The 27,001-nt window shown below is 51.0% G+C and overlaps 1 long non-coding RNA gene across 1 annotated transcript in view; it reads left to right on the top strand.

The window, feature by feature from the left end:
• The window catches only part of LOC143274136 (uncharacterized), a 28,548-nt gene extending 4,658 nt beyond the window's left edge, over window positions 1-23,890 (top strand). The window contains exons 2-3 of the long non-coding RNA XR_013052567.1: window positions 19,575-19,673; window positions 23,757-23,890. This is a non-coding gene — a long non-coding RNA (uncharacterized LOC143274136). The remainder of the gene's footprint in view (window positions 1-19,574; window positions 19,674-23,756) is intronic.
• Window positions 23,891-27,001: the final 3,111 nt, after the last annotated feature.

The following is a 27,001-nucleotide window of genomic DNA, read 5'->3' as shown; positions in this document are numbered from 1 at the left end:
GCTAGACTCCTGAGGACCAAGAGTAACTCAGTACTACAGTGTTATTCCCCCCAAAACCACAACTTGGGGGCATAGGGGTATGATTGCAAAGGCTTCTGAGATGGCTCTGCAACCAGGCTGTTAGGAGCTAGCTGCAAGCTTCCCCGCACCCCACTAGGCACTAGCTGGAGGAGCTGGAGCACCCATGCAGCCCTCAGCCTGTCTGAGAGGTCCTCTCCTCCTGCAGAGACCCCAGGTTATAGAGCAGAAAGCAAAATGGCCCAGGAAGTGCTTCAGGGACTCCTCACAGCAGCGTTCAGGTCACCCACAGCCACTTTGCAGGGCAGTCCTCCCCTAGGGAAGGAACCCGTGGGTAAAGAAGGATCCTCCCCCCAGCACTCTGCGGCAGGCTCAGGGCTGCAAAGGTAGCCTACGCCCCAATGCATTAGCTTGTCTTCGCCTGGGAAATTACTTCAGCCCAGCATCATTTTTTATGTGCCTGTTCAATAAAATAATTATTGATGGCCTCATCCATTTAAGTCACAATCAAAATAGCAGCCGGGATGGGGCAGCCCTGTATTATATCACCCGAGTGAGAACTATTTTCTATCAATTCACAAATACATTCACATTTAAGTGAAAAATTATGCTATCTGGGATCAAATATATCAGAGGCCGGGAGCCAGGAGGGAGGGAGCTAGCTAGGATCTGAGGGCATCTTCATTATTCAGTAGGAGAGCGAGCGAGCGAGCAAGCGAGTGTGGGAGAAGGAGCAGGAGTGTCTGAGAAGCCCTCTGCCTGCCAGTGAGCATCATGGAGGAGAGAACAGGGTTTTCCCTGCTGGATTCCAGTCGGAGTCAGAGGGAAGACTATCACTGATCTTTCCAAGGAAGAAGAATTGAACCACAGCGAATCGGACAGGAGATGTGTCTACATGGCCCCCCACCCCCACCCCCCACCTCACCCTCCACGTCCTGGTGCTGGCAATCAAGTGCCAATCATCTAGCAAGTATCGTGTGTATCCAAGATGGTTGGACAGTAGGGGTGGGGTGGGGCAGGGCCAAGGCAGAGAGGAAGAACAAAGAGAGAAAGGAGAGACACTCGTGGGTGAGAATAACTGCCATGAGTGGTGGGGGCCAGACATCACCCAGGCAGCTCATCATCATCGGTGGGCTGCCATGCCTCCTCTAAGAAAACACCCAGGCAGGTCATGCATGGTAGGGATGTCTTCTGTCAGAGGCAGAGTGTGAGACTCAGAAAAGGAGATTCAGTCTCCCGACTGTGCACAGCTTGATTGGGGCAAAACCAGGCTTGGCAAAGTCGGGTCTGCAGGATGTCAGTGCGGATTTGCCGTGTCGCGGTTGGCAGATGTTGGGGTGAGAAGGGGTGAGCAGAGGGCCACAGAACAAGGGTTGTTTGCTTGGTTATTGTGGTTTTTGTTTGGCTCTGTGTTTTGGAGAGGAATGTGCTTGTTTCCATTTGTTTCAAGGAACGAGAACTTAGCCGAACGTCGAGGAGATGGAGGGCACTGCTGTGGCGGCTAGATCCAACCAGTGCAGAGGGACTGGACAGGCACAGGGCACTAGAGCAGATTCCTTTTCTTGATGAGCTTTCTCCAGAGCCCTGCCCACTTGAGGGTGGCCCAAAATGAGATCCTGTCTGTGTTTTCACCCTCTTCCACCTCCCCCACCCAAGGCCCCGATGCTCCCCCGTTACCTGGTGGGTGGGTCTCTCTCCTTGGCGTGTGCACGGCAAGCCTGGCCTCTAATTAGAACTTAGGAGTGTTGGAGACGGGAGTGCAGAGGCCTGCGAAGGATTTTTAAGGACCAGGGATCCCTATCATCACCGCCTTGCTCCCCCTTTATCACTCCCTGCAGAGCTATCATCGGGGCTACTCAGAGCCAGATGGAGCCTGAGGTAAAGGGTTCCCATGGTGCGGGCGTACCGGGGAAACACCCGGAGTGGGCACCTCCCACGTCATGGCAGCCTGCCTGGTATTTGACCTTTTCTTGCCTCTTTTAATTAACAAGAGGCCTTTCATTGGCGTGAAGCTACCTGTCAAGGCGTTACATTGGCAAGGTTAATCTTGGAAAATACAATACATACACATCATGTCTCCCCTTGGCCTTTGATCCCTGTCTTTCCCACTGGGAAGACTGTCAGTAACTCCACGGGGATTGTCTGGACAAGGCCAACAACATGGCCTAGTGGGCAAAAAACACTGAATTCTGTACCCAGCGCCCATGTCAAAACGCAATGCAAGGCAGAGCATTGTGGCACATGCCTTTAACCCCAGCACTCAGGAGGTAGAGGTGGGCAGATCTTGGTAAGTTTGAGGCCAGCCTGGTCTACATGGTGAGTTCCAGGACAGCCAGGGCTACAGAGAGAATCTGTGCCCCAAAAAACAAAAAAACAAAACAAAACAAAAGAATACATGAATGGGTAAATGAATGAATGCCGGATGCAGTGGCATGCTTCTGCAATCCCAGCAGCTCTGTCCTGGAGTATACACAGCAGAAACTACAAGAGAGACCCTGTCTCAACAAGGTGGAACTCAAGAACCAACTCACATCTCCAAACACAGTCACATTCCCACATAGTGAGGCTAGGACTTCAGTACATGAGCTAGGGACAAGAAAAGGTAGTCATTCAGGCCACCCACCGAGGAAGGAGTAGAATCAGGTCTGGGAACCTGTGTCTCTGAGCCATATTCTAGATAAGTCCGTTGTGAAGTTTGTACAGCCAAGAACGGGTGCAGCTGGGTTTTGTTATTGTTGTTTTGTTTGTTTGTTTGTTTGTTTGTTTGTTTGTTTGTTTTGAGACAAGGTTTCTCTGTGTAGTTTTGGTGCCTGTCCTGGATCTCGCCACAGCCAAGAATGGGAACAGGTGGTGTGAGCACCCACAGCCCAGGCAGAGGCTACCTGCCTAGCAGCCTGCTCTTGGCCCAGAACAGCAGTGCCCCCTGCTCTAGCCTGGAGAGAGGGAAGAGGTAGCTGTTGAAATGAACAATGGAGACTAGGCAAGCCACACAAATGGGGAGAAGCTCTAGAAGGAAGCAGTTGCACCCAGAGGAAGGTGGGTAACCAGGTGAGAGACAAAAGAGTAATAGAGTACAGACCTGGGTGAAAGGGCAGGTGCACCGGGCGGTGGTGGCGCACGCCTTTAATCCCAGCACTCGGGAGGCAGAGCCAGGCGGATCTCTGTGAGTTCAAGGCCAGCCTGGTCTACAGAGCGAGTTCCAGGAAAGGCGCAAAGCTACACAGAGAAACCCTGTCTCGAAAAAAAAAAAACACACACACACACAAAAAGGGCAGGCTCAAGGGCAGAAGGAAGGAGCCAGCTGTCAGAGGCCTGGATAGAGGTGGCCCCAGCCCCGGGGCAAGTCTTGCTTGTTTATGTCTTGCTTTTAAGACATAAACAAGCAATCACTTTAATCCCAGCACTTGAGAGGGAGAGGCAGGCCCATCTCTGTGAATCTGAGGCCAGCCTGGTCTACATAGTGAGTTCCAGAACAACCAGGGGTATGTAAAGAAATGCTGTGAAAACAAACAAACAAGCAAATAAAACTGAAAACATCTTTGCAAAGACATAGTTTTACTCTATAGCCAGGCTGTCCTGAACTCCTGCATCTGCCTCCTGAGTAGCTAGGATTCCAAATGTGCCATCACATCCTGCTGACCACTTGTTTTTGTTTTTTTTCTATTAAACACAATTTATATATTGTACATCCAACCTTTCAAGGAGTATAATTCGAGGGATATTCAAGGGATCTTGTGACCACTACAAAGTCCATTTCAAAATATTTCAGGGTTGGGGAGAGGCTTGCTGGTTAAAGCACTTGTTGTACAACTGTGAGGACCTAAGTTCAAATCCCCAGAATCCATATAAAAATAGCTGGGCGTATCCTGCCTTGGTCTATAATCCCAGCACTCCCAGGGAGTACAGAGGCCATCTAGCCTGGCGAATCAGAGACAAGGTGGAATGTGAAATAAACGAGCAAAAAATATATATACAATGGAAAGCTATTGAGGGAGACATTCCCTGTCAGCCTCTGGCCCTGAACACATACACATCACATGTGCATGTCCACGTGCACACATGCACACATGCACACACACACACACACACACACACACACACACCACACAGCCTCATACAAGGCACTAACAGGCAACCATTGACAAAAGAGGCAGCTTGGAATGCTGGGACATGGACAGAGAATTAAGCAAATACCCAGAACCGCAAACAGATGTCTGAGGAATGTGATGCTTCACCCTGTGTATGTAATGTTGTGTGGCCCTGTCTAACCACCAAAATGCATGAAATACAGCATGCTTCTTCAGAATGCCACCATGGTGGTATATACTTTAAGAGTTTTCTTTTCACCTCAGGAAGAAAACAACAAACAAACAAACAAAAAAGTTGACTGACGTCACTGAGGAGGGTGAACACATCCTACTGTACACCATTTCAACATAAACACATTATCTTAAAAAAGAAAGCCCTGGAACTCTCTGAGGAGGCTCATCTTTCTTTTCTTTCCTCTTTTTTTCCCCTCATTTTTGAGATGGGATCTCATCATGTGCCCCAAGTTGGGCCCATCCTCTCTCAGGTGCTGGAGTTACAGGTAGGTACCGTCAGACCCAGCTTTGTGTGTGTGTGCGTGTGTGCGTGTGTGTATCTGTGTGCATGTGTGTGTGTGCATGTGTGTGTGTGTGTGTGTGTGTGTGTGTGTGTGGTGTTGCATGTGGGTACACATTCATGTGAGTTCTGCTGCACCCACCTACAGCTTGAGTGTGGAGGTCAGAGGTCAATGTCAGGTGTGGTTCCTCAGGTGTCATCTACTTCAGTGTGTGTGTCTGTGTGTGTGTGTGCATCACAACACGCATGTTGAGGTCAGAGGACAACGTCCAAATTGGTCCTCACCTTCCAGCTTGTATGAGACAGTCTGTGTTTGCTCTTGCATACATGGATGGAGCCGGCCCACAGAGCTTATGGGGATTTTCCTCTCTCTGCTCCCCACCTCACCATGGGAGCCAGGATTGCAGACACTCATGTGCTATGGCATCCAGCTTTATGTGGGCTCTAGGGACCTGAACTCAGGTCTTTACACCTGAGAGGAGAGTGTTTTCACCCACAGAGCTATCTCCCCAGCCCCAGATCCAGCTTTCTGGTTTGTTTGTTTATTTGTTGTTGTTTGTTTGTTTTTAATTAACCTGCAACAAAAGCCGCACCTGGGAAGACGCCTTGGTAGAACAGGCCTGATTGCAGGAACATGGAACTGTCCCTTTGTCCCACCACAGTGGGGCTGTTCCTCATTGTTACCCGGCCGAAGGCTCCTGGCCCAGTCCTGCTGTGACGGCAAGGGGATCTTTGACCTGCCAGTCATCACCACCTGTAACAGCTTCCGCAGCCACCCAGACTACCTTGTAGGCCACTGTCCCTGATTTGCATGCCTCCTGCATGCCAGAGCCTCTGAGATACTCAGTTAAACTTCAGGGTCCCTGCAACCACAGAGAGGCCACCCTCAGCATCTTTAAGCAGCACATCACCTAAGCTCCAGTGTTGGGTGGTAAAGCAGTCGTTAGAGACAGTTAGAGATCGATGCGGGCAGAGAGGCCACCTGGCCTGGGAGCTCCCGGGCAGACAGTCCTGCCATATCCACACTGGGACACAGAGATAGTTACGTTCCTTCGTTCTGTAGGAGGCTCTGCAGGAGTTCTCACAGCTGGTGGGAGAGGGCAGTGTCCCAGCCTACAGAGGCATGGTGGAGCACGTAGTCTATGAGGAGCAGAGTGCAGTGGCCCAGATTGGCAGCAAGAGTGAGAAAAACCATCCTCGAAGGTTCTCAGGGGGCTGGGATGGAATGGGCCTGAGCAGTAGTGCCCACTCCCTGGGCAGGGTTCCAAGACCCTTCTGGGTGCCGCCACCCCCAGAGCCGCCAAGTCCTGGCTTGCCCCAGGTTTTGCGTCTCCTTTGGCCTCCCTCCATCCCCTGAGCTCATGCTGGGGCCCACAGGGCTCTCTCTCTGCACGCTTAGGGCATCAGTCTCACCCACAGGCAGCCACAGTCTCAGCGTTGGCCCCATTGCAGGAAAGGATGTTTGGGAACTTGGTCCATCCATTAAGACTTGGGGTCTTAATCCATGAGGGCAGAAGGATGGACCCACATCCTAGATCTGCCCTTCTAGACATGCCTGGGAATGAGAAGCTGCCCAGGGGGGCCAAGGGCTGCCTTCCCCAGCCAGGTATCTCTTGGTCACTCAAGGCCCGAGAAGGAAGGAGACTTGTCCAAGGCCATACAGCCACTGAGAATAGATCAGGGCTGGGGCTCAATCCTGAGCCCCTAAGCAGGGCCCCCCTCCCGTCCCTGAGGTGGGAGAATCTGGAAGTCAGCCACGTAAGAAACCACCCTCCAGGTCAGAGGCAGGCTCTTGTTGAAATCGAGACCAGAGGGCTGGGGATCCTTGTGTGGTGATCGTGGAGCTTGCCTGCTCGTGCCTGCAGGGCCATTAATGCTCTCCACATTGCCATAGAAACGACTGTTTACAAAGTCCACCACAAGTGGATGCCCTTAGGAGAGGGACCAAATGCCAGGATAGTTTGAATGGCGGAAAGTGGCAGGGAGGCGGGCACCTAACAGGTACAGAGGGTCCCAGGCAGGGTGGACATAGCTATTGGAATCTGAGGGAGGCCAGTGCTCCATAGATCTCTCAAGCTAGGACTCGGGGACAGGGTGGCTTAGTAGGTAGAGTCTCTGCCACAGAGGAGGACCAGAGTTCAGATCCCCAGCACCCACATAAAGGCTAGGCATGGCAGAGCACATCTGTAAGCCAAGTACTGGGATGTGGAGGGGGAATGGAGACAGCTGAATTCCAGAACTTCCCTGGCCAGACAGTCTATCCAGTCAGTGGACTCTGGGTTCACTAGGAGACCGTGTGTGTGTGTGTGTGTGTGTGTGTGTGTGTGTGTGTGTGTGTGTGTGTGTGTGTGTGTGTGTTGTGTGTGTGTGTGTGTTGTGTGTGTGTGTTTTGTGTGTGTGTGTGTGTGTGTGTGTGTGTGTGTGTGAGAGAGAGAGAAGAGAGAGAGAGAGAGAGAGAGAGAGAGAGAGAGAGATCAATTAAGAAAGACACCTGATATTGGCCTCTGACCTCCACACCTGTATCTATACACACACATGCAGACACAGACACACACACACAGACACACAGACACACACACACACACACACACACACACACACACACACACACACACACAGCTCCTAGGTCCCTTGGCCAGCTTCCCATGAGTCATTGTGGTGATCCCGGCTCCAAGGCAGATTCCAATCCAGGTTTTAATCCTTGAAATGCCCACAGTGGGAAGAGTCCAGTGAACCCAGCAGGGCTGACCTGCCAGCCCCAGAAACTCTCCCTGAAGCAGGGAGGTCCTGAGGGGGCACCAGGAAAGCATGCAAACAGAGAGACTGAATAAACAGTTTACACAGTGCTCTGCTGGAGCTCTAAATCAGGCGGCCTGCAGCTCTGCTTGAGGCTTCTCACCCCAGCAAACAGCCCAGGGCCGTGAGCTGCTGTGTAAGGGCTATTCTATCACTTGGTAGTGAGGGTGAGGTAAGGAGTCCTCCTCTTAGGAAGGTAAAGTGCCCAAGGTGAGCTGCAGACAGGGTCCCCTCGGAAACCACACCTTCTACTCCCAAGGGCAGGTTGGAAAGGAGACCTTTCAGAGAGCTGAGTGGGCAAGGGACCTAAGACAGGCACCGTGGGTGACATAAGCAAGCTCTTCACCTATAGCCAGAGAGAAGGAGGGGAACCCAGCTGGGGCACCTGCCTGCCCATCACCTGAGTGAGTGCTGGGCCTCACCCCCCAGGCAGGGACCAGGCTCCTGCAAGTAGGAGGTATCCTGGGCAGACCCTCCACACAGCCACAGAACCACCGAGGCCGTCCTGTGAGACTCACACTTACCATATTGACATGTTCGTTCCCAAAGTGTTTATTTGGATCTATAGTGATGGAAAGAAGAAAATCCCCATGCTCACAGGACTTGTGTCTGGGCAGAGGGAGTTTCCACTGGAAAGCAGACTGGCACACACTTGCTGTCCCAGCCCCCTGGAGGTAGAAGTGGGAGAACCAGAAGTTCAAAGTCAGCCTGGGTTGCATTAGACCCCTGTCTCCAAACACACACAATTACCGCTTCTTAAACGTTTAAGAGAGAAGACTGTCTGACCACACACAGCCTACTAACTGAATTCAGTCCCACAGGCTTTCTTCTATTGTTCTTCTTTCTGCCTAGATCTGCTGGCAGACCCTTGCTGGGGGTGGGGGGTGGTGTCCAACTTCTGAGCACCGAGCACAAAGCCCCACGCTTGAGAACCAGGCCATCAAGTCACAAAAGCAAACTGCAAACGTGGTGTGTTGAGTGACTTCACTATTTTGTGTTGGGCAGCATCCACAGACTTCCCTGGGGTGCATCCAGCCTACAGGCTACAGGTGGGATGTGCCTGCTGGAGCCTTGAAGGCTGAGCAGCAGTCCAAGAGGCCCCAGGACTCTCTCCCCATCCCCAGCATCAGTTTCTCCTTCCTTCTTTCCCCTGCTCTGCTCTCTGCCCCACCCCGACATGACCCATTGCCTCCCGACCTGCGGGAGCTGAACTGACCCCGGGAAGCTAATGCCTGTTCCCTCCTCTGCTTATCTCGCTGTACGGCTGGGCTCCCTGGAGCTAGGTTGCCATTGAAATCAACCCAGTGGTTGGCTTGTGTCACTGGACAGCATCCTGTCTACCTGGTCCCCAGGTTTTCACAACTTGCATCTGGTGAGCACTTCTTCCCAGCCACCCTCGGGACTCAGGGCTAAGTCCCCAGAGTCCTCAGCTCTTTGGTCTTCCCAACAACCCAGTTAAGTAGGTGTTTTTATAACCCATTTTCCCCCAAGGGGACATAGCGTAGCTAAGATGCTAGGAACGGCCCAGTCTAGTCTCTGGACTCAAGCTTTTGCTCCATCTCTGCTTCCCAACCCGCCCTCCTTGGGAACATCTCTCTTCCTTGCTGCTTAGAAAACCCCCTGAATTTGTCAATGGACAGAAGTAAGCTTCAGGCTCTATCCATTCCTAGGAGTGCTCACCTCCGAGGCCCAGGTGGTTGGTTTGTTGGTGGAGGGGTGGAGAATTTCAGGCAGGTGTGGGACAGCAAAGGGTTTTCCTAGGGGACAGAGGCTTCCTTGAGTCCTCATGGGCGCCCCTGCAGGAGGCTCCCTCTGCTGCCCAGTGAAACCCGTTCCTTGTTTCTCCTCTTCTTGGCTCCCATGTAAATCTTCAGATCCTATTCATCAGCACAGGATAAGCAGGGATGGGGACGCCTGGGTACAATATAGTATCCTCTGCTCCTGCCCCCACATTCCCTTCCTGGTCCCTAGGGTATGCCTTGTTCTCTGTCATCTCCTCTTACTCCCAACAGAGCCTCCAGGAGGGCCCAACCCCAGAAGCAGGCTGGGCCTTGCTCACTGAGGTGGAGGCTACCAACTGCTAGTCAGGTAGTGGTCCCCACAGACCCCTTCCTACAGTCCCCCAGAGGCCCAGCCTGGTCCTCCCTCCCTCCCAAAGCTGCGGCTGCTTCCCACCTCCCCATCTAGCTGCAGAAAACACAGGACACGCATCCTCACACCATCCCCCAGGGCTGAAGAGGCCTGTCTGTGACCAAGGGCCTCAGGAGATGGTGTCCTGAGAGATGACCATCCTAAGAGATGATCAGACTAGGCCAGCAGCAGTCCGAGCCTGGGGAGCCCCCAAATACACTCATCTGAAAAGAGTCCTGGGGACTTGGGGGTCCTTGATGATCGATGGGACTCATCCAGTCCCCCCGGGCTGACAACGGGGCATAGGATGGCATTGCCAGTGCAGAGAACGAGGCTAACTGAGGCTCCAGACTCTTCCAGAGTCACCAGTAAGACAGGGAGCCTAGGGGGTGGTGCAGGGGGGCGCGCAGGGAGAGGGGAGAAAGGGAGACAAGAAAGAAGGGAAGGAATCAGATCAGAGAGGGAGGAAGGAGAGAAGGGAGGGGGGAGATGGAAAGGAGGGGGAGGAGCGGGAGGAGAGAGAGGGAAAGAGAAATGGGGTGGGGAGGGGAGTGGGGAGGGGAGAGGAGGTGGGAAAGTGGGGGGAGGAGGGAGAGAAGTGAAGGGAGGAGGGAAAGAGAAAGAAGAGGGAGGAGGGATGGAGAGAGGATGGAGGAGGGAGGAAGAAGGAGTGGGAAGGAAGGAAGCTCTCCAGCCTCTTTCAGCCTCCCCACCCCTCCCTCTTCCAAGCAAAATATTCTGTGTCTTACACACACACACACACACACACACACACACACACACACACACACACACACACGGGGGCGTGCACATGAACACACATACACACATGCACACCATGTGTTCACACACACACACACACACACACACACACACACACACACACACACACATCCTCCGCCTTTCTCCTTTTCCTCTCTGAGCAAGAGCTTTGTAACACTAGATGGCTGATCCGAAAATAACTGTTTTGCCCTTAGACAGAGGCGGTTTTTTCACGGGAGAAGCTGAGATATTTTGAAAGCCGCCCCTGAGGCGAGAAAGTTGTGCATAAGGCACTAATTGTCAGCACTCCCAAGGGCAACTGCCTGGCAGGCAAGGCAGGAGGCAGGCAGGGGGAGGCAGGGCCTCTGAGGTCCTCGGGGAGTCTACCTCCAGCAAGCCTGCTCAGCCAGCCTGAGATAAAACCCAGAAGCAGGGGCCATCTTACATAACCAGAGCAGACCGAACATTTTCAGCAAATTACCCCTGTGATGAGTTCTGCCATAAAATCGCCTCGCAAGTGAATTTAGTTTTTCTTCCCTGCGTGCCCAATCAATTAGCACATGAGTAATACCAAGCCCATTAGGACAAACCGATGCCCGGGGAGTTATGTCATCTGCTCTAGAAATGATTGCTTAATATGCCAGTTGGGGGCTGGGCGTGGTGGCGCACGCCTTTAATCCCAGCACTCAGGAGGCAGAGGCAGACAGATCTTTGTGAGTTCGATGCCAACCTGCTCTACATATCAAATTCCAGGCCGGTCAGGGCTACACAGTAAGTCCCTGTCTCAAAACAACAACAGATGGGTTGGCTCTGAGAAGCTCCCAACCACACACCATCTTGCCATAATCAATACCAATAGTCTGTCTCCAACCAGAATGCTTCTGGGCAGAGCTGGAGTCAGAGCCAGTGTGGGAGATGCAGCCTGCTGAACAGCCCCAAATACCAGGGCTCACCTCCACAGTCCCCCTCCACCCTCCTCTGGTCTTTGCTCCCTATGGCTGGCCTCCAAAGCCAATAGAAACCTAAAGGTAAGAGGAAAATGTCTACAGACAGGTGGGAGAGACGGCAGTGTTCTTTCTCCCTGGGGATTGTGGGAATTCAAATCCAGGAAAGAAAGCAGAGGCATGATAGCTGCTTCCGTCCCCTAGTCCCTGACAGCTGTAGAGTAGGTCATCACAGGGAGCAACGAGAGATTGTGCAAGATTAAAGAGCCCAGAGATGAGCACATTTGTACTCCACAAGAGTGTGTGAGTGAAAGAGCACATGTTGGGGTGCACTAGTATATGTGGGCATGAACAGGATAAGAAACTGCACCCCTGAGCATAGTTGACGTCTTAGGGTTTCTATTGCTGTGAAGAGACACCATGACCAGGGCAACTCTTATAAAGGAAAACATTTCATCGGGGCTGGCTTATAGTTTCAGAGGTTTAGTCCATTTTCTTCATGGCAGCCTGCAGGCAGACATGATGCTGGAGAAGGAGCTCAGAGTTCTACATCTTGATCCACAGGAAGCAGAAGGAGACTGTGTCCCACACTGGGCATGGCTTGATCATATATGAGACCCCAAAACCTGCCCCCATAGTGACACACTTCAACAAGGCCACACTTACTCCAACAAGGCTACACTTCCTAATACTGACACTCTCTATGAAACAAACATTCAAACACGTGGATCTATGGGGGCCATACCTATTCAAACCACCACATTCCACTCCCTGACCCCCATAGGCTTGTAGCCATAACATAATGCAAAATGCTTCAAGTCCAACTTTAAAAGTCCTCGTACTCTTATCACAGTCTCAACAATGTTTAAAAGTCTAAAGTTCGAGGTCTCTTCTGAGATTCATGCAATATCTTAACTGTAATCCCCTGTAAAATCAAAATCAAAAAACAGATCACATGCTTCTAACATATAATGGCACAGGATATACACTACTGTTCCTAAACATAGGGAAGGGAGCATAGTGAGGAAATATTGGACCAAAGCAAGATTGAAAACCAGCTGGGCAAACTCCAAACTCTGCATCTCTGTGTCTGATGCTCTTCAGATCTCCAACTCCTTTCAGCTTTGCTGACTGCAACACACTTCTTCCTCTTGAGCTGGTTCCACTCTCTTTTAGCAGCTCACTTTGGCAGATAATCCACAGCCCTGGCATTTCCTACATTTTGGGATCTCCGAAGCAATCCAGGCTTCAACTTCACAGCTTCATGCAATAGCCTCTCTAGGCCTCTATGCGGGGACACCCTTGACCCATGCCTGGCTTTAGCAGTTTTCCTTAGTCACAGAGAAAGATTCTATGACCCCTTTCTTTTATCTTTGACTCTAAAAGCCAGAACAATGTGACTGAAGCTGCCAAGTTCTGCTGCTTAATGGGAGCTGGAACATGTCCCCCTTTGCTATTACATCTTGTCCAGCTCTCTGTTTTCAGTGGTTTCCTTCACTGACTAAACTTGGATGTCCTGGAACCCCATCTATAGACCAAGCTGGCCTTGAACTCAGACATCCTCCTGCCTCTGCCTCTGGAGTGCTGGGATTACAGGTGTGTACCACCACACTTGGTTCTGAGCTTTTCTTTAATCCCTTTTCACAATTTGAAACCTTAGCTGGGTTGGATCTTGCCCCGAGGTCACCATTCTCTTTATTCCATTTAACATCAGGACTTTCTTTAATCTGTTTATCTCCTTGAGCACAGGACTTAGCTCCCTCCACTTCCTGGTGCCCCTTTTCTCCTCAAATTGCACATTTTATATTTTTCCTTGCTCAGTTTGCTCCTTTTCATTTTAGCTCTTCATAGAGTGAACACTAATAACCACATGACAGAGACAATACTAGGCCATTTTGAGATTCCTCTGTCAATGGAATTAATCCAAAACTCTTCAATTTAGCCTCAGGCAAACTCTTCCGACAAAGGCAAAAAGCAGCCACATTTTTTGCCAAAATATCACAAGAACAGTCTCTAGGCCATGCACTAACATTCCTCTCCTCTGAAATCTCTTGAGCCAGGCCCCCACAGTTCAAATCATCCTCAGCACCACTGCCTTCCATGTTTCTACTAGAAGGCCCACTAAGCCTCACTTAAAGTATTCAACAACTTTTCTAATCCAAAGTCCCAATGTCCACATTCCTCCAAACAAAAGCATGGTCAGGCCTATCACAACAATACCCCAGTCCCTGGTACCAACTTGTCTAAGTTAGGGTTTCTATTGCTGCAGTGAAACACCATGACCAAAAAGCAAGTTGGGGAGGAAAGAGTTTCTGTTTAAATGAAAGAAGTCAAGACAGGAACTCAAGCAGGGCAGGAACCAGGGGGCAGGAGCTGATGCAGAGGCCATGGAGGGGTGCTGCTTACTGCCTTGCTTCACATGGCTTGCTCAGCCTGCTTTCTTATAGAACCCAGGACCACCAGCCCAGGAATGACACCACCCACAATGGGCTGGGTCAACACTCCATTGATCACTAATTGAGAAAATACCTTATAGCTGGATCTCATGGAGGTATTTCCTCAACTGAGGCCCCTTCCTCTAATGACTCTAGCTTGCATCAAGTTGACACACAAAACCATCCAGATACAGTTGGATAGAGCCAGCAGGCGTGTGTGTGTGTGTGTGTGTGTGTGTGTGTGTGTGTGTGTGTGTGTGTGTGTGTGTGTGTGTGTTTGCACATACAGGGACATAGATGCTGGTGCACTAATGCACATAGGCCCTTAATGCCCTACAATGTAGCAACCCCCCAAGAATCACTTTCTTTTGTTCTGTCATACCCATTTGTTCTGTTATGCCTCTGGACCAAGGAACCCAATAATGAAAGCTAATGAAGTCTCCACTAACCTGATGGGGAGAGGCTGAACCATTCTATGAGTCTCCTGAGCATGGAGGAGGGCTGTTTAGGATCAGGAGCTAGCCCACACTTGGCTCTAGCCCTGCTCTTCCCACTAGAAAAGCAAGCCCCTTCCTTCCCCTGAGCTGTAATTGTGACATCTGGCACATGGAGGCAGGAACATGCCTCCAGAAGGCTGGGCTGAGGGGTAGCATGCAGCAGGCACTTGACATACCACCAAGAGATGGCTTCTTCAGAAGAGCTGAGTGTTGGAACCCACAGGGTTTTACTGGGCTGAATTCTGGCAGGTGAAAGAGAACCTGGGGGTGACTCAAATGAATGGTCAAAGGTGACAAAGGTCAAGTCAGCTGTCACTATGCTTGGTCAGGACTCTGACCAGGTCCTCACCCAAGCCCTGCCTGCTACCAGGTTAACATCCAGCCTCACTCCCCTATCCTCTGTGCCAGGTCCCATCTCCATACCTGTCTCACGTCTTGGGAAGAAGACAACTTCCACCCAGGGCTCCCATCTGGTTAGAGAGAACTAGGGAGACTCAGAGCTGGACCCTGATGAGAACTTCTGCTCAGTGACCTATAGGAAATTGTCTCTCCCTCTGGATGCTTCACTCCTGAGAAGACCAGTCACTTCCAAGGTCACCCTGTCAGGGGATCTAGGCTGTTGCCCCCAAAGCCTGGAGTGTGAGCTCTCTACAGTCCTTCCTCAAGCCCCTGGAGATGGAGCCTGCTTTCTGTGCCACACACTCTCAAATAAATGGGAGTGAGTTGCACAGGGCCTTCGAGAAGCAGCGAGCAATGACGTAAGGCATGCCCGGGGCATCCTGGGAGCTGTAGCCAGGTACTACCTTGCTTATTTTTGCATCAGACAACATGACTTCCTTCTCCTGAAAAGTGACTCAGACTCACCAAAGAATCCTTATATTTGATTTCCAGTTGCCTGATTGCTTCCTGGTTTTGAGTCCTAACCACAAGGAAAAAGTGATGTCATTCGTTAGCGACCCATGCTCAGTCTCTCAGGCCCTGAGCTTTGGAGGCATGTTTGGTCGTCAGTGTGGAAGACAAGGAAGCCTGGGTTATAGGTTCTACTCTGCCCTGAGGTTTTACGAGCCACTAAACCCCCAGGACCTTGATTTCCTCAACTCTAAGGCAGGCATATTGCCAGTCTCCTAACTACGACACAGAGTTCTTCCAAGAGAGGAATCCACTCTTAACCCAGAGTTGCAGCATAGCAGACTTCTAGAACTTTAAGGAGGCTGGAGAGGTAGTTCAATGGTTAAGAATGGTTCCTGCTCTTCCAGAAAACCCAAATTCAGTTTCTAGCACCACATTGGACGGCTCACAACCACTGTGTAGCTTTGGAACCTGTCCTGAGGCTTGCTCTATAGAGCAGGCTGGCCTGGAACTCAGAGATCCGCCTGCTTCTGCCTCCTGAGTGCTGGGATTAAAGGCGTGCGCCACCACCGCCCAGCCCATCATTATTTTTTGAACATAGGTCCTCATGTACACTAGGCAAGCACTCTGTCATTGAACTACGTTCTCAGTCTCTCTCTTGAGTCTTAATCTTGATCAATAACTTGCTCACTGCTGGGTCTTGAACCAGCCATTTCTTGAGCCTGCCTCTTCAGTAAGAAGATAAAACCTATCCTAGGGAGCCGGGTGGTGGTGGCACATGCCTTTAATCCCAACACTTGGGAGGCAGAGTCAGACATATCTCTGTATGTTGGAGGCCAGCCTCGTCTCCAGAGCAAGATCCAGGACAGGCACCAAAACTTCACAGAGAAACCCTGTCTTGAAAAAACAAAAACAAAAACAAAAACAACAAAAAACCTATCCTAGGATACAGACATTAAATAAGCAAGGGGGTTGCTCAGTGATTTCCCCTCCCTTTCCTAGAGACCACCACAGTGATACGTACCTGATGGTGGGAAGGAGACAGGGTTCCCAGATCTTGTGGTAGCCAGCCTCCAGGATGGGTCCTGCACCAGCTGGAACTGATGCTCTCCTGTAGTCCTCACCCACTGAGTAGCCTGACGTGTGTAAATGAAAGTTTGACCGAAGGTAGGGGTGACGTCTGAGGGTGATTCGCATGGGGGCATGACTGCGTTATCCTCATTCTCTGGATCAGTGTTTGTGGGAGAAGTCAGCCATCCTGCCGTAAGGATCCCCAAGCTGCCCGAGAGCGCGTTGCCTGAGACACAGAGCGGAGTCCTTTGGCCACAGCCAGCACCAGTTCGACAGCTGTGCAGAACCCATCTCAGGATGAGCCTCAGAGAATCGAGGCCCGCATGACATCTGGACTCCAAATTCTTGGGACACCCTGGCCAGCTCAGCTACTCTTGACTGACACCATGGGCCACTTTCAACACAGTGACTGAAGAAGATGCTGCCCGGGCCACACAGGCAGACACAGTATCGCACCCAGATGTGACCAGGCACACAGCTGCCTCCAGGAAACACAATGCTGGGCAGCCTGTGGGTAATGGGTTCTGCCTTATTATCTCATTGTGTTGTTTTGTGGTACTGGGAGTTGAAGCCAGGGCTATGTGCGTGGGAGGAGAACAAGGACACTGAGCTACATCTCCAGCCCTTGTTGACTGCTTTAAGATTCGATGCCTTGGGGATAAGTTGGTACCCAGTGATAGGTAACCCATGCCGATGCACCCTCTGCCTTTTCAAACCAGCTTTTAGAGGAAAGTAAAATATGTGGGCAGATGACCATGATAGGCAAGGTGTAGTCAGAAACCAGTGTCCCCAAGCTTTGTGCAGGGGACAGGTCGTCTGTGTTATCACTGCTTGCAGGGGCCTGGGAGGGGAGAAGCTTTCCTGAAAAGCAGACTTCATGGGAAGGGTTGTGCTTAAGCAAAGGGTGGTGTGATTCTCAGGCTTTATGGCAAGAGAGAGTGTGTTAGAGCGCTAGCCCACTTCTGATGGGCACAGTCTAACATGGGGCATGGGTAGGCCACACACTGGCCTGGCACATGGATTTACAAAGACCCAGGGCTCCTGCTTTACTGTGTTTTTTAAGAGGAGGAAATGGGCTCTTTTGCTCTCCTAACGGCCCGGCTGCTCTCTGATTTTCACAGGTAATGGGGCAGGAAATTGCCCACAGTGAATGAGCGAGACCTGTTACCTGTGGGTGGAAATGGGTAATGAGAATTTAAACCCAGGCACATCACCGGATCACATTAGGGAGCCAGCTAGCAAAAATGATTAGGAGGGTTTTAATATGCACCGATTGGATGGATAGCCATCCCTGCAGCGACCTCAGGCTCATTAGCCTAGCAGTCCTGCACAGGCAATCAGTCATTTATGCTTGCACAGTGGCCTCCGTCCCAGAACTCTTGAGGGGCGTCCAAGACCTGGAGATGGAAAGAATTCAAATACTATTTGTCACGGTGCATTCTGCTCCCCTTAAGTTCAGTTCAGATGACCCGTCAGACCTGGCCTTCCTACCAGGTCCAACCTTCCCACCTTTCTGAGAAAATTAGCCTTGGGGTAAGCCACTGGCCACCACACCCTTCCATTTCTCTTTCTTCACTATTAGAGGTTGGTGCATCCTCATGCATGGAGCACTGGACCTCCAGTCCGAGTTCCAGGGCCCTGGAGGCAGCCCCATGCCTGTGGACAGGTTTTCCTAGGCATGTGTCTTCCAAGACCTCCAGTGTAGAGTTCTCCTCTGGGTCAGTTCTCTTCTAGTCCTCTGTCACTCCCCGGCTGTGATACCTCCCCACATGTCTCTGAGTGAGCTCCTTGTGGTGCTTTGTGTTGTCAACTTGACAAAACCTGGAATCACCTGGGAGCCAGACCTCTGAGCATGTCTATGGGGGATCATCTTGATTGTGTTGAGGTGGGAAGATCACCCACTGTGGGTGGCACTGTTCCCTGGCTGGGATCCTGGGCTGTGTACTGGGGCAGCCGCATGCATTAATCGCCCTCTGCTTCCTGATTGGAAATGTGGTCTGACAGCTGCTTCAAGCTCCCGGCAGCTTGACCTCACACTTGACCTATGGGCTAAAATAAACCCTCTCTTCGGCGGCTGTGTCGGAGGGTTTTTCCTCTGTGATGGTGTCTCACCGCCATCTCCCGTTTTGTGTTCATTCCGGTACCTTCTATTTCACATCTCCCCAGTTAATGATAGTATCTTGTTTCTTTGAAAACACTTAATCCAAGATACTTTTTTTTTTTTAAGCAAAGAAAAATGAAACAGCAAAAAGAAGACTGCTGGGCTGGAGGCTGGAGAGAGGACTCAGCTGGTCATGGGCTTGCTTTGCGAGCATGAGGAGCTGAGTTTGATCCCCAGAGCCCAAGTCTGGTGTGGCTCGGGGGTGGAGGTGTACCTTTAATCCCAGCACTGGGGAGACAGAAGTAGGCAGATCTCTGAATTCCAGGCCAGCCTGGTCTACAAAGTGAGTTCCAGGACAGTCAGGACTACACAGAGAAACCCTGTCTCAGAAAAAACAAAACAAACAGTCTGGTGTGGTGGTATGGGCTTGTAATTTCAGAGCTGAGGGATGATGAGGTAGAGACAGGCAAACCCCACAGGGCTCTACTTGTAGTCTAGATCTGAACCAGTGGGAGAGCCTGGCTCAAAGAATAGGGAATGGGCCCTGAAAAACAGCCTAGGCTGTCATGTGGTCCCCAATGTATGTATATGAAAATGCACACACATGAAGAAGGAGGAGGAGGAGGAGGAGGAGGAGGAGGAGGAGGAGGAGGAGGAGGAGGAGGAGAACAACAACAACAAAGACAGGAGGGAGGGAGGGAGGGAGGGAGGGAGGGAGGGAGGGAGGGAGGGAGGGAGGGAGAGAGGGAGAAAGGAAGGTTGGGGCTTGATCCATGGCCAACCCTGGTCCTTGCTTGGATTAGGTCAGCCTTAGATTGCCTACCCACAGCCTCTTTACGGATTTCTTTAGACCCTGCTTTCCACACCTCATCCTTCTGTTTCAGAACCCCCAGGGGCTCCACTGAGCATCAAAGTCCTTCATGAAACCCCAGCCTGGCAGCCTGACCTCAGAGCTCACCTCGAACCCATGGCCTCAGCTGTGGCTACCACCAATCCTACTCATCCGGCTGGCTCTGTCCCCTCCTGCCTACTTTGAACAACCCCCCCCCCAAGTTTCCCTCGCCCCTTCTAGCAACCCCTTCCCTCCTCAGCTCCCTGCAGGCCCCTCCTCAGCTGCAAACCCTGTGACACTAAGCCCGCTTTATGCCCTGCCCTGCTTGCATTGGGGTCCACTCTCACTTCACTCTGTTTCCTGCACCCTGATGGAGATTTTTTAACAACCCTGTCACCCTTTGCCCCCACAGTGCCCGGAACAGGCCTTGTTCTGTGTGACCGAACAGCTGAGGTTCCTTTTCATCCAGTGACTTAAAGCAGGGTCTCTACCCTTCAGGTTTTCCTTGAGGAGTATTCTGGAATTTTGTATTCACAGACTTTGGAGATAAAGGAGCCCAGCAGCCTCTGTCCAGTTCTCCGGATGAAGAGCCAAACTGTGTCCTCCTGACATCTTCTTCACAAGGCCAGATCAAAGGTGAAAAGCAACACTCGCTGCCTTCTGGATCTCCAACATTCCAGACCAAACCAGCCCTAAAATATCATTAGCTGTGGTGTCAGCACAGCTGGGGTTGGGTCTAAACTCTGCCGTTCATCTGCTGCTGGACTTGCGACAAGTCGTTTTACCTCTTTTGGTCGCAAATGACTCAATACACTCAGGTGTTCATTTACCTCTCTCTCTCTCTCTCTCTCTGGCTTTCACTCTCATCTCTCTTTGGTTTAGTTTTGTCTACAGAGCTTCTGCAGGGCCCCTGGCTCCAGTCTAGACAAGAAGGGCAAAAGAACAGTATCTTACCCTTGGCCCCTAAGCCCAGAAAATCCAAGCTTCCCAGTGATGCCCACCGTAAGCAAGGGCGCAGTGAAACCATGGAACTGGACCACTCTGTGGGTAGAAAGACAAGCTCGCTGGGGGGACAGTCTGCCTTGAGAATAAAGGACATCGGGTTGGACAGAAGGCAAGCAGATTTTATGATAGTCAGAAGGGGTGGGGGCGTCTCAGCTGATACAGGCTGTTTAGATTAACTGGGCAAGATGCCCTTGTCCGAGGTATTGACCATTGGGGTGGGTGAGGGAGATAGTGCTTTTCCTGGTACACAGAAACCTAAGAGATACCAGAGGGATGCTGAATTTGGGTTTCTGTTTTCCAGGTTAGAGTCCTTGCGTTTACGATGTTGTTACCAGCACTGGCCCCGCCCCTGGTTTGGACCTATCTATCCTTAGCTTTTGCTTCTCATAGCCACCCAACTACCCTTACCTCCCCTGCTGCCCTTGGCCAGCCAGCTCAGATCCTGCCATCATCAGGCCAGTTCAGTTGAGGTAAAACCCAGGCTGTTTGGGCCCTTCCCCACAAGCTCATAGAGGCTGTGTGTATGTGTGTGTGTGTGGGGGGGGGGGGTCCTTCCAACAGGATATCCATAGAGAGCCACAGGGCTGAGATCTCTACAGTCTTCCTTCCAACAGGATATCCATAGAGAGCCACAGGGCTGAGATCTCTACTGTCTTCCAGAAGGACTCCAGTTAAGGAGAAGCCACAGAGGGCAACATATCCGGCCTCATCCTCCAGAGGCCGCTTCCCTGCCCCAACCCCATCACTGCTACAAGGAGCCTCCAGGCTTCCAGACCAAGATTCTTCTCCTCCCCTCCCCCGCCCCTCCCCCACTGGTCCTGCTTTGTAGCTGCACCAACCTCAGAGGGCGACAGTGTCGTTTAATAGAAGATGCCCTGTCTGTGGGCACACGGAGGGCAGAAATCAGTGAACATGGGGCCCAAAGGAAGTTTGAAACACACTGAAACCTAGAAGTGCTTTACTGGGAGAGGGGTCCCAGCACATTCCTGATCTGCTTGCAGGCTGGCTCCTGGGAGCGCAGCAGCACACTAGCTCCAAGGGTCTTTATTCTGATTAAAATGGCTGCCCATGATTAATGCATGGAGTGGAAGAGGCTGGATACATTCTGAAACAGCGCCCAACTTCCAGAAACATGGAAGGCTATCAATTATTGATCCTCAGGCTGGAGAGGTCGCTCCATGGGAAGAAGCAGCCCTGAGATCATTTCCTATGCGGAGCTCCCCCCCCCCCGCCCCCCCCCCCCCCGCCCCCGCCCCTGACTCTCCTGAAACACTGAGGCTGGCTGTGTGGGATGGACCAGGGCAGGAGGCAGGTTCAGCAGTACCCCCAAGGGGCTACTTCCTGTGCCCCTCACAAGAGTCAGATCCCTAGCTAGAAACCGCCTAAAGCCAAATTACCATTTTTTTTCCTAATAGCATTGCCATTTACTGAAAGGAGGCCCCGCCACCCAGCAGTCGACCTCCCTAATGGAGGCACCTCATTAAATCTCCGTTGTAACCCTGCCCAAGCTTTGAGATCAAGAAAAACTGGGTGCTGAAAAGGGAGCAGACACCACCCTGTCCTTATTTGTGACACAGAGTGTTTTATGTATACGAGAAGCTGGCCATAATTTGCTTATAAATAATTGACTTCTCCTAGATTGAAATCTCTAGAGGGGCTCTGGGTGTATTCACCAGCCGGCGCTCCTGCCCACGAAGAGCATTAGGCCTTTTCAAACCTGTCTTATCTCAGCCCCCAACGTATGAAGAGTGATTTTTCCCCCCTTCATCCCCTGTAATAACCTTCAACTAACCTTTAAACCGGAGTGAATAATTTAAATCTTATTTTCATATCAATGGAGGAGTCAAGCCAAGCAATTATCTTTTATCTGTGTACTCTGTCGTCAGGACGGCAGGCATAATCAAGTTTTCCCCAGTGAGCCAGATGAGAGAGAAGACTGAGGAAGTGAGAGATGTTATCTGAAGACGTTAACGCAACAATGAATTATTCAATAATGAGTACAAGATCTGTCATAACACACAGGCACAAGCGCGCGCATGCACACACACACACACACACACACAAACACACACACACACACACACACACACCAAGCTGTACATCTGCTGAGTGTTCCAGGCAGGCCAGGGCTGACAGTCTGGGGGAGGAGGTGGCAGTTAGGGGGTCTGGGCTAAGCTTGACAAATCGGCTGATGATCTGCTCAATTAGGGCAGAGAGCAGGTGTGCCAGGCGGTTGTGTGGGGCAGGAGGGCTGTGTGGTAGGCCACACAACACGGTGAGGGAAAGACACCTAATTCGTGTAACAGTCATTTAGAGAGGCTCAGTCTATGATGTTTTGCAAAGGGATGGGCCAGCGAGGAGGGAGAAGGAAAGATTTTTTTTAAAAAAAAATAATAATAATAAAAAGCAAGAGAAGGTTGAAATTCCCCATGGTGCTCATTAAAATTCTACCGCATGCAATTCTTCTCTGGGTCCCCCTGGACTGCCCGTGATCATTTTTATTAATTCATAAAATATCGCACCAGAGATTGAGGCTGATGATTACTGGAGCCGACAGAGGAGCTGCTGTGGTCTCTACCGGATCTCACTGAGTGAAATCCACCCTCCTGCTGGGCCTTGGGCAGCCAAGCTGGGCTGGGAGGGGCAGGCCAAGGGACCTGCGTGTCTGTGGCTGCTTGTCACCAGGCTGTCTCCCCTGTCAGGACACCCAGTGGCTTCAGCAGATACTTCCTGCTCTTGTCTGTTATGGGAAATGTCTAGCTTGAGGTAGACTGTCCTTTGCTTCCCTGGGACATGGGCTGTGTAGCAACCTTGAGAAGCAGTGGGAGATTTCCCAGTGAGCCACAGCCTGGCTGGGCAGGTGCCGTGGCTTTGACACCAGGGCTCCTCGACACATCCAGTCTCCTCTGGAAACGTCCATGTCCCCACCTCTCCCTCTTCCCAGAAATAATCCATTCAGTGGCTACAGACTGACTCCATCCCAGGCTGCCTGTTGTCACTGCAGCTATCCCAGGTGGAGGGGAGGAAAGAAAGTTGTCAAGGTCCCCAGGGTTGGGGGTCCTGGTGAAAGAGCAGAGACAAATTCGTTGTTCAGTTGATGACCTGGTCCCCATACTGCCTCTGGGATTGTCTTCTTCCCTCTGCTCTCTCTCTCTCTCTCTCTCTCTCTCTCTCTCTCTCTCTCTCTCTCTCTCTCTCTCTCTCTGTCGTGTGTATGTGTGTGTGTGTGTGTGTGTGTGTGTGTGTGTGTGTCTGTCTGTCTGTCTGTCTGTCTGTCTGTATCTGTGGTGACTGTGAAGTAGTGTGTCTGAAGATATGCAGATGCATGTGTCTGTTAAGGCATACCTGTGAAAACAAGCAAGTATATATTCTTGCCAGCGCAGAGGCCAGAGGACACCACTGGACATTTCCTACAGGACAACCGTCTACCTTATTGAGACAGATTCTCATGTTGGGGCCAGGGGCTCACCAATTAGGCAAAACTGTTTGGCCAGCAAGCTCCAGGGACTCTCTGTCTCTGTTTCCCCAGGGATGGGGTTACTAGCATGTGCCACCATGCCCAGCTTTTACCTAGGAGCTGGGGATGGAACTTAGGTCCTCACGCGTGTTCAACAAGCCCTTGACTGACTGAGCCTTCTCCCCAGCCTACCTTCCTTCAAGTTTCTGATGCCCCTCTCCTTTTTCACTGACAGTGAAGTCTGTTTTTATTTCCAGAAGACTGGAAGACCTTTCAAACAAAAATAATCCTCAAGGTCCCACCCAAGAGATTCAGATCCCACTGGTATGGGGTGAGACACCAGCATGCTATTAGTCAGAGGTCTCCAGGAGCATCAAATGCTGTGAAATGATCAGACTCCCGACAGTACCTGTGGTGGTATTGTGTTCCCCAAAATATTGTGTACTCTAATAAATTTATCTGGGGTCAGAGAACAGACAGCCACTAGATACAAAGGCTAGAAAATGGTGGCACTCACACCTTTAATCCTAGCATTCCAGAAATAGAAATCCCTCTGGATCTCTGTGAGTTCAAGGCCACATTGGAAATAGACAAGCATGGTGACACATGCCTTTAATCCCAGAAAGCCAGCCTTTAATCCCAGGGAGTGGTGGTAGAAAGCAGAAAGATATATAAGGCGTGAGGACCAGAAACTAGAAGCATTTGGCTGGTTAAACATTTGTCTGGTTAAGCATTCAGGCTTTTGAGCAGTAATTCAGCTGAGACCCATTCCGGATGAGGACTCAGAGGCCTCCAGTCTGAGGAGACAAGACCAGCTGAGGATCTGGCGAGGTGAGATAACTGTGGCTTGTTCTGTCTCTCTGATCTACCAGCATGGACCCCAATAACTGGCCTCGGGTTTGATTTTATTAATAAGAACTTTTAAGATTCCTGCTACAAGTACCAGAACCATAGCACCCCATCCCCTTCATCGATCAGAGCAGAAGTAAAAGGAGGTAGAGCTGGGGGTGTGGCTCAGCTGGGGGTGTGGTTCAGCTGGGGGTGTGGCTCAGCTGGGGGTGTGGCTCAGCTGGGGTGTGGCTCAGCTGGGGTGTGGCTCAGCTGGGGGTGTGGCTCAGCTGGGGTGTGGCTCAGCTGGGGTGTGGCTCGGCTGGGGGTGTGGCTCGGCTGGGGGTGTGGCTCGGCTGGGGGTGTGGCTCAGCTGGGGGTGTGGCTCAGCTGGGGGTGTGGCTCAGCTGGGAGAGCCCTCACCTCTCATTGTGAAGCCCTGGGCTTCACAAGCAAGCACCATAAAGTAAAGCACACCAGCATTCCCCGCTCTCTGGATGTAAAGGCAGGAGGATCAGATGTTCAAGGTCATCCTCAGCTACATAGCAAGTTTAAGGCTAGCCTGGGTTACATGAGACTCAGCCTTTAAACAAAAGGTAGCATGAATTACTTTAAAATCTTCATGATCCTGTTTATCTACAGCTAAGCACAGAGTTCAGGGTAATTTCATACATCATTGAAATACTTGAGTTTTTCTTTCCCCCTTAGAAATAGCAACACTGCGTACAATCTGGAAAGAAAGATAGCTATGAGCTAAACCCAGAATCCCTTCTCTTTGCAGCTCACGTGGACACCAGGCTTGCTCCACATGCGTTTTGCATTGAACGTATTTGTATCGCTTCTACTGGGATCATTTGAGAACTCCAAGCTCCCAAGTCCGGAGGCAGCAGACAAAGGCGGTTTTCACCATCTCAGTTGGTTTTTAAGGGAAGGCCTTGCTTCTCCCAAGAAAGTGATTTAATTTTAGACTTATTGACAATGTGGGTTGTAAAACTGACTGGGAATCTTGGAGCCAAACTGGCTGCTTCTCCCAATAAGGTTGTATTGTACAGAATATAAATATATCTCCACCGTCACCTCCCTTTTTTGCCTTCGGATATGAGTACATAAATATGTACAAAGAAAAATAAAGATAAGAGATAAAAAATAAAGATAAGAGAGAACAACCCATTGGCTACTATTTCCAACTCCAGACCAGGAGCCCATAATCTTACTTGTAGGCATCAGGCAGACCACACAGGATTGGGGCAGGCCTGGAGTACCCAGAGAAGCACTATAAAAACTACCAACTACAGGACTGCACGTGCCCCAGGACTTGGTTACCTTTTCCATCACTTTGATAAAACACCTTGACCGAGGCAACTTAGAGAAGGAAGCATTTACTCGGCTCGGCACGGTTCTGTCACGGTGAGGGAGTGTGGCAGCAAGCAGCAGGCGCGGTGGTGAGAACCGGAAGCTGAGAGCTCACACCTGAACACAAGTGCAAAGCAGGGAAAGCAAACTGGGAGTGTGACAAGGCCCTCCCCCAGTGACACACTTCCTCCAGCAAGGCCACGCCCCCTAAGCCTCCAACCAGCACCACCAACTTAGGGCCAAGTGTTCACATACATGAACCTATGGGGGACATTCTCCTTCAGACCACTAGACAAGGTAAAGGTTAAAAAATGTTCCCTTAAATGGGTAATCATTGCAGGGCCATCGAGATGGCTCAGCAGGTACAGGCACTTGCCACCAAGCCTGGTCACCTGAGTTCAATCCCTGGGACCCAGATGATAGAAGGAGAGAACTGATTCCCACAAGTTGGCCTCTGACCTCCATCTCACAGACAACAACCACACACACACACACACACACACACACACACACACACACACACGTAATAAAGTGGGTAACTATTGTGCTTGCAAACACATCTATACACCTGCAGGCCACTTTGTGTCCCACTGGCCACCGTTTGTCTAGGCCATGGAGAATGCCCAGGGCTGCCTGGACTCCAGTGATTCTAGGACAGACCTAGAAGACACCCCCTCCACGGGGAGAGTCTGTCTACACTAGCTGCCAGCCCTTTGTCTCTGAACTTTCATTCTGGCATTTGTTTTCCAGCCTGGAAGAGAAGAAAAATGTCAAATTTCTGATCACAGGGCCTTTGTACTGAGGAAATACCTGGTAACTGAACTGTTGAATGAGACGCCTCTTTCCTGCTTCAGAGCAATGCTCTGGAGTGCTAGGGCTACTTCATGCTCATGGTGGACAAGTGGGAAACAGAGTCACAGGAGAAAGAAAAATATCTCTGTGTAGGGGAGACACAGGTGAGCTGAGCAGTCAGCACCTCGGTGTCCTGCAGGCACGCATGCGCTTATGTAGAGCTTATGCATATGCCTACTTTTATTCCCACTCATTCTTCGAGCAACTCCTTGTTCCTGGGGGGTGAGGCAGAGCCAATTTTTCTGTATTAGGTTCTTAAGCTCATATAGCCAGTTGAATATAAGAATTATAAAATCTCTCCCCTGTAATTCCAGTACTCAGGACGCTGAGCCACTGGTTGCAAGGTTAAGGCCAGCTTAGATGATATAGCAAGACCCTGTCTCAACAACAACAACAAGAAGCAGCCTGGGAGAAGACTCAGTGGTAAGAGTAAATGCTGTGCAAGCATGAGGATCTGAGTTCAAATCCC

Source organism: Peromyscus maniculatus, chromosome 7, assembly GCF_049852395.1.
Source record: "Peromyscus maniculatus bairdii isolate BWxNUB_F1_BW_parent chromosome 7, HU_Pman_BW_mat_3.1, whole genome shotgun sequence".
NCBI lineage: Eukaryota > Metazoa > Chordata > Mammalia > Rodentia > Cricetidae > Peromyscus > Peromyscus maniculatus.
This window is presented reverse-complemented; position numbering and strand designations above follow the sequence as displayed.